The following is an 11255-nucleotide window of genomic DNA, read 5'->3' as shown; positions in this document are numbered from 1 at the left end:
TATCAAACCGTATTTATATAACAATAAAATTTCCAAATTCTTGTATCGTTAGGCAAGCTTTTTAAACGGTTGAGATACTTAGGGAGTGTTTAATACTTTAAAATGTTCCACATACATTTTTTCATTCCGTCATTTTATTCCTTGGTTCAAAATATAGAAATTTGTTGTGGTGGTTTGGTCAACGTTTTTCGACCTAAAATACCAATTGTTACACATGCACTCTTCATGACAATATTTGATGAAATACCAATATTACATACCTTTAAGGGAACACATAACCAACCTAAAATTCATTGCATTCCCTCTTCATTACAACTTTACCTAAAAGGGTGAAAAGAAATTGAATCCAACTAATTGATGAACCTCAATCGTTAATGAAACATTCTGTCAACCAAAACAATATCCTAATCTATATCTATCTATATCATATCATACTATATTATAAAGGAGCATTTTTCCTTTCACCACATTCATTTGAAACTCCCATGACTTTTCAATTTCTTTCTAATAATAATTATAAGTTAGTTAACTAGGTTAAATAAATATTAAACTAAAGTGTAAACATATATAAACTAATTTTCAATATTAAAATAATATCTTTGCTTCTACTAATCAAGTTATGTTTTTTTAACTTTTAACATATTATACTTAATTTATTAGTGTTAATATATTGTTGGATGTAAACCATTATCATTTTAAAGATACAATTTTGGAACAATTTGTATAAAATACTTAAATTATTAATTTTAATATAACATTACAGGGTTAACTTAAATATAAATTTTATTTTACCTTAAACAACTAAAAAAATATTTTGTAAATAATTAAAAGTGATAAATTGTAGTGTCTTTCTAATAATGATTATACGTTGGTTAATAAGGTTAAATAAATATCAAACTTAAAGTGTAATCATAAATAAACTAAATTTCAATTTTAAAATAATATCTTTACTTCTATTATAAAGTTATGTCTTTAACTTTTAACATATTATACTTAATTTATTAGATTTGAAATCTTGTTGTATGTAAACCATCATCAGTTTAAAGCTACAACTTTTGAACAGTTTGGACAAAAATACTTAAATTGTTAATTTAAATATAACATTACAGTGTCAACTTAAATATAAATTTTATTTCCACTTAAAAAACCAAAGAATATTTTGTAAATAGTTAAAAGTGATAAATTGTAGTGATAAATGCAAAAACTAAATTATAATCTCAATTTAACTAAAATATTTCCTAAAGATATTTTTATAACCGTTAAAAGTTTTCAAATAAGTAGTATAAATGTAACAACTCAAATTTTTTAAACAAAATTTTCATTTTTAAAACATAATTATTTCCATTAAAAACAAGGCATAAACAGTTCAATTATTCGGTCAATACAATTATTCAAACTCCCAAGATCATAAAACAATCTTCAGTGTGTATCGATCATGTCGGCGCCTTCCCACGGTCCTCACTAGTACCTGAAATACATGCACAACAACTGTAAGCATAAATGCTTAGTGAGTTCCCCAATATACAACTTACGCACATATGCCTTTCCAGGCCCGACCTTCCGGTCCATGTGTCTCAGGGGACTTCCGTCCCTGCTGGGTAAACCTTCCGGCCTTACCCACGCCGACCTTCCGGTCCATCACACATCATATCGCCTTCCGGCCCATAATATAATCGCCTTCCGGCCCATAACATACATAGCACATATAACATATAACATACCACATATAGCATACATATCACATATCATAACCGACCTTCCGGTCACACAGTCAAACCCTTCCGGGTACAGTATAGTGAGAAGACTCACCTCGTAAATGCTGCAAACTAGCAACTCCTGAAATCACTCGTGCACAAACCAACGAGCTACAACCCTCCTATAACATTACATAACTCATTAGCACTCATATCATCTAAGTGTGACTATCCCTAAGAAGTCAGACTTAGGTCAACTCTGGTCAACGGTCAACGGTCAACTCGACTGGACTCGGCGAGTACCATGGCGACTCGGCGAGTCTAGTCGTCCTCACAAATTCCTGAATATTCCCTTTCTACTCGTCGAGTATCCCTCTTGACTCGACGAGGTCCTCGTGGAAGAATCGCGGGGCCACCCCGGCTCCACTCGCCGAGTCTGATGAACAACTCGGCGAGTCCCAGTAAATCTTCAAGCTACTCGCCGAGTCTGAAGAACAACTCGGCGAGTCCATGCCATGCAGACGAGTAACTGCTTCCTGAGATAAGTCTCGTCCCGAAGTACACATGCATGGGACCTTCTGGACCTCTAAAGGTCCTAATACAAGATTATAGTCGTGGGGTAACAAGGCATTACTTCATCAATTCACTAAATGGGTTCTATAAACCCTAATTTCATGAATACATCAATATAGCAGAGCATACACGAATTCTTACCTGGATGATGTATTCTCTGTATTCCCAATCCTCAGAATGTGACCCCTTGCTGCTCTTTTAGCCAATCCTTCCTCTTCCTTGCACACCCACTCTTCTATAACCAACAATGGCCTAAGATCCTTGCTCCTGCTGCACTAATCGATTTAGGGTTCTTCTCAGAAGGCTAAAACGAACAATGACGGCCAATGGACCCCTTTTATACGTCCCAAACCTGAACGGTTAGGGTTTCCGCTAAACAGCGTCGACTCGCCGAGTCCATATCTGGACTCGTCGAGTCCAGTCGCGGACCCGCGACCAAGTCTGCGATCCTACTCGGCGAGTCTGGGCTCCAACTCGCCGAGTCCCCTCTTAAATCACCCCAAAAACATAATTTTAATAATACCTGAGATTCCGGGCTGTTACAACTCTCCCCCACTTGGATTAGACTTCGCCCTCGAAGTCTCACTCTGCAAATAGTTCCGGATGCTGCTCCCGCATTTCGCGCTCCGGTTCCCAAGTCATTTCTGATCCCTTACGGTGTTGCCATTGAACCAACACCAGAGGTACCTCCTTGTTCCTCAGAACCTTGATCTTCCGATCCCTGATAGCCACTGGTCTCTCCGCGTAATTCAGACTCGCATCCACCTGAATATCCTCCAATGGAACCACTGCCGACTCATCGGCTATGCACTTCCTCAACTGCGACACATGAAAAGTGTCATGGATCTGACCCAACTCCGCTGGCAACTCCAACCGGTAGGCTACCCGACCTATCCTTGCAATCACACGAAATGGCCCAATATACCGGGGCCCCAACTTGCCTCTCTTCCTGAACCGAATCACTCCTTTCCAAGGAGAGACCTTCAGGAGAACGAAGTCGCCGACTTGAAATTCAAGCTCGGATCGGCGCCTGTCTGCATAACTCTTCTGTCGGCTCTGGGCAGTCAATAATCTTTGTCTCACTTGTTGAATCTGCTCTGTCGTCTGGAGTATGATCTCCGTGCTGCCCATCACTCTCTGTCCCACCTCTCCCCAGCAAATGGGAGTCCGACACCTCCTACCATACAACAGCTCGAAAGGCGGCATACCAATGCTCGAATGATGGCTGTTGTTGTAGGAAAACTCTGCCAATGGTAAATACGCATCCCAACCACCCCCGAAGTCTAACACACACGCTCGGAGCATGTCCTCCAGTGTCTGAATTGTCCGCTCGCTCTGACCGTCTGTCTGGGGATGGTATGCGGTACTAAAATGCAATTTAGTACCCAGCTCCTCATGGAATTTCTTCCAGAATCTGGAAGTAAAGCGCACATCACGGTCTGACACAATCGAGATCGGCACCCCGTGCCGAGATACCACCTCTCTCACGTATATCTCCGCCAATTTCTCCGCCGAAGAACTCTCACTGATGGCAAGGAAGTGTGCACTCTTTGTCAACCTATCCACGATCACCCAAATTGCGTCAACTCCCCTAGCAGTCCTCGGCAATTTGGTGATAAAATCCATAGTAATCTGTTCCCACTTCCACTCGGGGATCTCCAATGGCTGTAACTTGCCATGCGGTCTCTGATGCTCAGCCTTAACCCTACGGCAGGTCAAGCACCTCTCAACGAACCATGCCACGTCCCTCTTCATACAGGGCCACCAATATTCCTTCTTTAAATCCAAATACATCTTTGTAGCACCAGGATGGATCGAGAATTTCGATCTATGAGCCTCTTCCATCAAAGTAGTACACGTACCGCCCACGAACGGTACCCAAATCCGACCCTGAAACGTCATAAGGCCTCGACTATCCTTGACAAACTCTGAGATTAACCCCACAACCCGCTCTTTCTTCTGCATTTCTGGTCGCACAGCCTCTGCCTGGGCCCCACGAATAGCGTCTAATACTGGAGTCATCACAGTCAGTCTCAAGCATACGTCTCGCAATGGAGTGCTCTCCGCCCTGCGACTCAATGCGTCGGCTACCACATTAGCCTTGCCTGGGTGGTACAGGATCCCACAATCATAATCCTTGACCACATCCAACCACCTCCTCTGACGCATATTTAGGTTGGGTTGATCCATCAAATACTTCAAGCTCTTATGGTCCGTGTATATCGTACATCGAACCCCATACAAGTAGTGACGCCAAATCTTGAGAGCGAACACTACTGCCCCTAACTCTAAATCATGCGTGGGATATCTCGCCTCATGAGGCTTCAGCTGCCTCGACGCATAAGCTATCACATGACCCCTCTGCATTAACACTGCGCCCAATCCCGAAATCGATGTGTCGCAATATACCACGAAATCTTCCATCCCTTCTGGAAGAGCTAATACCGGGGCTTCGCACAATCTTTGGCGAAGTGTCTCAAAGGAGGTCTGCTGTTCGGGCCCCCATGAGAACGTAACACCCTTCCGGGTCAATCTGGTGAGTGGCACTGCGATCTTGGAGAAATCCTTGATAAATCTCCGATAATACCCTGCCAACCCAAGGAAACTTCTGATCTCAGAGGGTGACTTCGGCACCTCCCAACTCATCACCGCCTCAACCTTGGCCGGATCGACCAATATCCCTTTCTGATTAACCACATGTCCTAGAAACTGGACTTCCCGCAACCAGAAGTCACATTTGGAGAACTTTGCATAAAGTTTCTCCGACCTCAATACCTCAAGGACCTCCCTCAAATGCTCATCATGCTGCTCTCTCGATCTCGAATACACCAGAATGTCGTCGATAAATACGATCACCGACCGATCCAACATCGGCCTGCATACCCTGTTCATGAGATCCATGAACACAGCCGGGGCATTGGTGAGTCCAAAAGGCATCACCACAAACTCATAATGTCCATATCGCGTCCTAAACGCTGTCTTCTGGACGTCTTCATCCCGTACTCTCACCTGATGGTATCCTGACCTCAGATCGATCTTGGAAAACCAAGATGCTCCCTGCAACTGATCGAATAAATCATCGATCCTCGGCAACGGGTAACGGTTCTTGACCGTTAGCTTGTTCAACTCCCGGTAATCAATGCACATCCGGTGTGAACCATCCTTCTTTTTGACGAACAGAATAGGTGCTCCCCATGGCGAGCTGCTCGGCCGAATGAATCCCTTTCCCAGCAACTCCTGGAGTTGCGAGGACAACTCTTGCATCTCTGGAGGTGCAAGACGATAGGGCACTTTGGCAATAGGCGCTGCCCCCGGAACCAGATCGATACTAAACTCTACTTGCCTCACAGGCGGTACTCCCGGTAACTCCTCGGGAAAGACATCTGAAAACTCGCGCACCACCGGAACTTCCTCAACTGACTTCGGTTTCTCAGAAACTTCCCGCGTATCCATCACATACGCCACGAAACCCTTACAGCCCTGCCGTAGACACTGCCTCGCCCTAGCGGCCGAACAAAAAGCTGACCCCGAACGGGTACCCTCGCCGTATACCGAAAGAACTCCCCCTCTAGGGTCTCGTATAGTCACCAACTGACGCTCACAGTCGATGACAGCGCCGAACCGGCTCAGCCAGTCCATGCCCACGATGACACAGACATCCCCCATCGCGATAGGAATCAGATCAATCGGGAATCCAACCCCGAAAATCTCTAGTACACATCTCCGAAGAACCTCCGTAGCACAAATCACCTTCTCGTCAGCTATAGAGACTCTCAAAGGTCGACTCAACGACTCACGACTAACGCCAATATGCTGACTAAAGGCCAAGGACACAAAGGACCTACTCGCACCCGAGTCAAATAACACTAAGGCAGGCACAGAGTTCACAAGGAAAGTACCTACGCGCATAATAACATAAGCATAACATATCGACATAAAAATAATTACATGAATTACAACATACCTGCCACAACATCGGGCGCAGCGCGGACCTCTTCCGCTGTCAGCTGAAAGGCTCTTCCCCGAGCCCTCGGGGCCTCGGCCTTCACCGGTCGAGTCGCAGGAATTCCGGCAGCAGGTGCAGATCCCTGAAGAAGCTGAGGGCACTCGGCCTTCCTATGGCCAGTCTGGTTGCAATGAAAGCAAACCGAAAATCCCTTGGGGCACTCCCTAGCAATGTGCCCCTCCTTGCCACACTTGTAGCAAGCACCAGATCGACATACTCCATCATGACTCTTGCCGCACTTCCCGCAAGTGCGACCCTTCGAACCTCCTGTCCTCGAATCAGCGGACTTGGTCCGCTTGGCTGCCGGCTGGAACTGAGCCGGTCGCCGATCCACCCGCTGAGACTCGGCCTCCTCCCTAGCCTGGGTCTCCAACTCGATCTCGCGCTTCCTGGCATTCGCCTGAAGCTCAGCAAAAGTATGGTAAGTGGAGTTTGACACAAACTCCCGAATCTCCCTCCTCAAGACACCCAAGTATCGGCTCATCCGAGCCTGCTCTGAGGACACCAGCTCAGGGCAAAACATCGCCCTCTCATGAAACTTCCGTGTAATCACCGCAACAGAATCGGTACCCTGCTTGAGGGTTAAGAACTCCTGCACCAATCGTTCCCTCTCCACTGGGGGAACGTACTCATCCCTGAACATGGCAGTAAACCCCTCCCATGTCACCGCTGTAGTCTCTGCCAAAGTGAAATTCGCTGTCACGAACTTCCACCAGTCCTTCGCTCCCAGACGGAGCTGGTTCAAAGCGAACCGTACCCTCAGGTGCTCCGGGCATGAACAAGTATAGAAGCACCCCTCTATATCTGCGATCCACCTCATCGCAGCAATCGGATCCTGCGTCCCATCGAACTCTGGTGGCTTCGTGTTGCTGAACTCTCGGAACAGCAATGAATCACTCCCCTGTGGCCTAGCAGCGGCCACAGCTGCGGTAGCTGCAGCGGTTGCAGCCTCAGTCAATGCGGCGTACCGCTCGTCGAACGTCTCCATCAGGGTGGTCTTGATAGACCCAAACATCTCCGGGATCTCAGCCCGGATCGTCGCCGCCACCTCCTCGTGGATCATCTGACGAATATCCTCGTCACTCACACCGCTCGTACTTGCCCCGTGCCGCGGTCTAACCATGATATCTCTGAAATACAACATAAAACTATCAGAGATTCTACCGAGTATAATCGTACCCGACACGCAACCCTACTCAGTCCCAGATATCCAGGGATTCTTACTTGGGCCTCCCACTGACCCGGTGTCCTCGGTAGTACGGGCCCAATACTACCGACCACACCGCATCAATGTTCATCCCAAGTCCTCCTCCCCAAACTCCAGATAGTGAGTACTCTACTTCTGATACGCTCTATCTACCCGCATACTAGCAAAGCATCTCATATAAGCAACTTCCCTAGACTAAGGCATCACAAATCAGGCCACTCTAGTCCTATCATGAATACCTAGTCTTCTAGCATGCATAACAATTCATATCATATAATATTGTAAGGTATTTTGGGGATCTTTACCGTTCGGGCGCTGACTGATCGTACACACTGCTTCTTTCTTGCTTACCACAAAACCATTTACAAAAGTTTATGCCTTTATTTGAAAAGTTTCCTTAAATCCTCGGTTTGAGTTCAGTTACCCCCGAAGGTGCACCCGAATCCCTCAAACCAGGCTCTGATACCAATTGTAACAACTCAAATTTTTCAAACAAATTTTTCATTTTTAAAACATAATTATTTCCATTAAAAACAAGGCATAAACAGTTCAATTATTCGGTCAATACAATTATTCAAACTCCCAAGATCATAAAACAATCTTCAGTGTGTATCGATCATGCCGGCGCCTTCCCACGGTCCTCACTAGTACCTGAAATACATGCACAACAACTGTAAGCATAAATGCTTAGTGAGTTCCCCAATATACAACTTACGCACATACGCCTTTCCAGGCCCGACCTTCCGGTCCATGTGTCTCAGGGGACTTCCGTCCCTGCTGGGTAAACCTTCCGGCCTTACCCACGCCGACCTTCCGGTCCATCACACATCATATCGCCTTCCGGCCCATAATATAATCGCCTTCCGGCCCATAACATACATAGCACATATAACATATAACATACCACATATAGCATACATATCACATATCATAACCGACCTTCCGGTCACACAGTCAAACCCTTCCGGGTACAGTATAGTGAGAAGACTCACCTCGTAAATGCTGCAAACTAGCAACTCCTGAAATCACTCGTGCACAAACCAACGAGCTACAACCCTCCTATAACATTACATAACTCATTAGCACTCATATCATCTAAGTGTGACTATCCCTAAGAAGTCAGACTTAGGTCAACTCTGGTCAACGGTCAACGGTCAACTCGACTGGACTCGGCGAGTACCATGGCGACTCGGCGAGTCTAGTCGTCCTCACAAATTCCTGAATATTCCCTTTCTACTCGTCGAGTATCCCTCTTGACTCGACGAGGTCCTCGTGGAAGAATCGCGGGGCCACCCCGGCTCCACTCGCCGAGTCTGATGAACAACTCGGCGAGTCCCAGTAAATCTTCAAGCTACTCGCCGAGTCTGAAGAACAACTCGGCGAGTCCATGCCATGCAGACGAGTAACTGCTTCCTGAGATAAGTCTCGTCCCGAAGTACACATGCATGGGACCTTCTGGACCTCTAAAGGTCCTAATACAAGATTATAGTCGTGGGGTAACAAGGCATTACTTCATCAATTCACTAAATGGGTTCTATAAACCCTAATTTCATGAATACATCAATATAGCAGAGCATACACGAATTCTTACCTGGATGATGTATTCTCTGTATTCCCAATCCTCAGAATGTGACCCCTTGCTGCTCTTTTAGCCAATCCTTCCTCTTCCTTGCACACCCACTCTTCTATAACCAACAATGGCCTAAGATCCTTGCTCCTGCTGCACTAATCGATTTAGGGTTCTTCTCAGAAGGCTAAAACGAACAATGACGGCCAATGGACCCCTTTTATACGTCCCAAACCTGAACGGTTAAGGTTTCCGCTAAACAGCGTCGACTCGCCGAGTCCATATCTGGACTCGTCGAGTCCAGTCGCGGACCCGCGACCAAGTCTGCGATCCTACTCGGCGAGTCTGGGCTCCAACTCGCCGAGTCCCCTCTTAAATCACCCCAAAAACATAATGTTAATAATACCTGAGATTCCGGGCTGTTACAATAAAATAACTTATAGTAATAATATTTAAAAATAACTATATATAAATGATTATATTGTTACATTTAAAATAAAAAAAAACAATGTTTGATGTTTTAAATAATTATAATGATAGAAATTAAAAAATTAAACAAATAAATTTTAAAAAATTAATTAACAATAATAACAACTACAAATAACACTAAACCATATATTATACTTAATTTTATTCGTATGTAATTCGAGGGTAGAAGTTATTCAAACTATTGAGATAATACGGTTATAATAGATGTATATATATTATCATATAATTCAAAATAATCAATATATTATATCAATTTAGTATACGAATTATGATATCAAATTTAATAACAACATTATTGTTATATTTTTAAAAAATATATATTTGTAAAGATTTCAACTATATAGGTGTTTTTCACGCAACGCGCGAGCATTTGCCGAGTCCTAAATAAAACTAAAAGGATCCCGTCAATGCACAACTATCCCAATAAAACTTCCCAACTCAGAGGAAACTTTAAAATTATCCAGAATGTTGTTAGAACCGTGATTGGATCAACCGAGTTGACACGACTTGCCAAAAAAATTTTGGATTTTACGTAGATCCAAGGTCACACTTGAAAAATTGAACAACACCGCTCCAACATCCGAACTTCCTATAACCAAGGACAACTGCCAAACTTAAGCCATGTCCTTTTTATTTAGTTAATTGCAATAAAAAAAACTAATTAGCTTACGACGGAAAGAGGAGTCATGTCCTTTTTATTTAGGTTTGAAGGCAATTGGGCTCATTAAAACAAAATCATTGAATGAGGCTAACTAAAAAAATAACATATTTATATTTAAAATAACCCATAGTTATGTATTTCATTGTCAAATAGCCTAAGATGGACATAATTGAAATGGCGCCTGTTGCGCCGTTATAGCGCTTACAGAAATAGTTGTGTATAGCGGTAAATAGCGTCATCGCTATTCTAAACTGCTATTTGGTAAATCACGGTCTCACACTTCCGCAAAACACTATAGCGCCGCTATAGCACTGCTATAATGCTTGATTAACTGCCTAGGTAAATCGCATCTGAATTGTTCCAACCTCTTAATGTTTAAGATACGGTAAGATCGCTTAACTGTTCAAAGACAGACAGTTCCAAGATTTTTGATTCGTTCAACGGTTGAACAAAACACAAATGGAGGTGAAAGTCGACGTCACAGTTAATTATCGGATGACCACTTCGCTTCTTTCAAAATGGTGTAAATGACACGTAACTTTCCACTTTAATGAGTCAGAGATACAACATTTACTTTAATGACTTTTTAAAACCAAACGAAAAACTTTATTGTTCTTTCATGTCAATAAACCAAAAATATTATAGATAACAAAGTTTATAAATTAACATTGTCTGATAAATTTAATAGATATAATAAGCATGAACATATTTTTGTATTTAACAGTAAACAATAATATTTTTTTGTACTTTTATTTTAGTCACAAAAGAATGGCATATGTTAACCAAAAGCAACATATTTTTATTCTTAACCAAAAACAATGTATTTATCTTTTCTAATAACAAACAGTGTGTTTTAATTCTTAACTCAAAACATTTTACCAAAAGAAAATATTTGACAAAAAGAAACTATTCCTTTTATTTTACTTTATTTTTGTTTTTTTGCAACCTTATTTTTCGGAGCATCATTTTACATTTTACATATTTTTCACAAGTCATTTTTACAACTTTATATTTTTTTCACAATTCATTTTTACAAATTCATATTTTTTCACAATGCA

This window comes from Lactuca sativa, chromosome 5 (genome assembly GCF_002870075.4).
Source record: "Lactuca sativa cultivar Salinas chromosome 5, Lsat_Salinas_v11, whole genome shotgun sequence".
Classification (NCBI taxonomy): domain Eukaryota; kingdom Viridiplantae; phylum Streptophyta; class Magnoliopsida; order Asterales; family Asteraceae; genus Lactuca; species Lactuca sativa.
Note: the sequence above shows the minus strand (reverse complement) of the source record.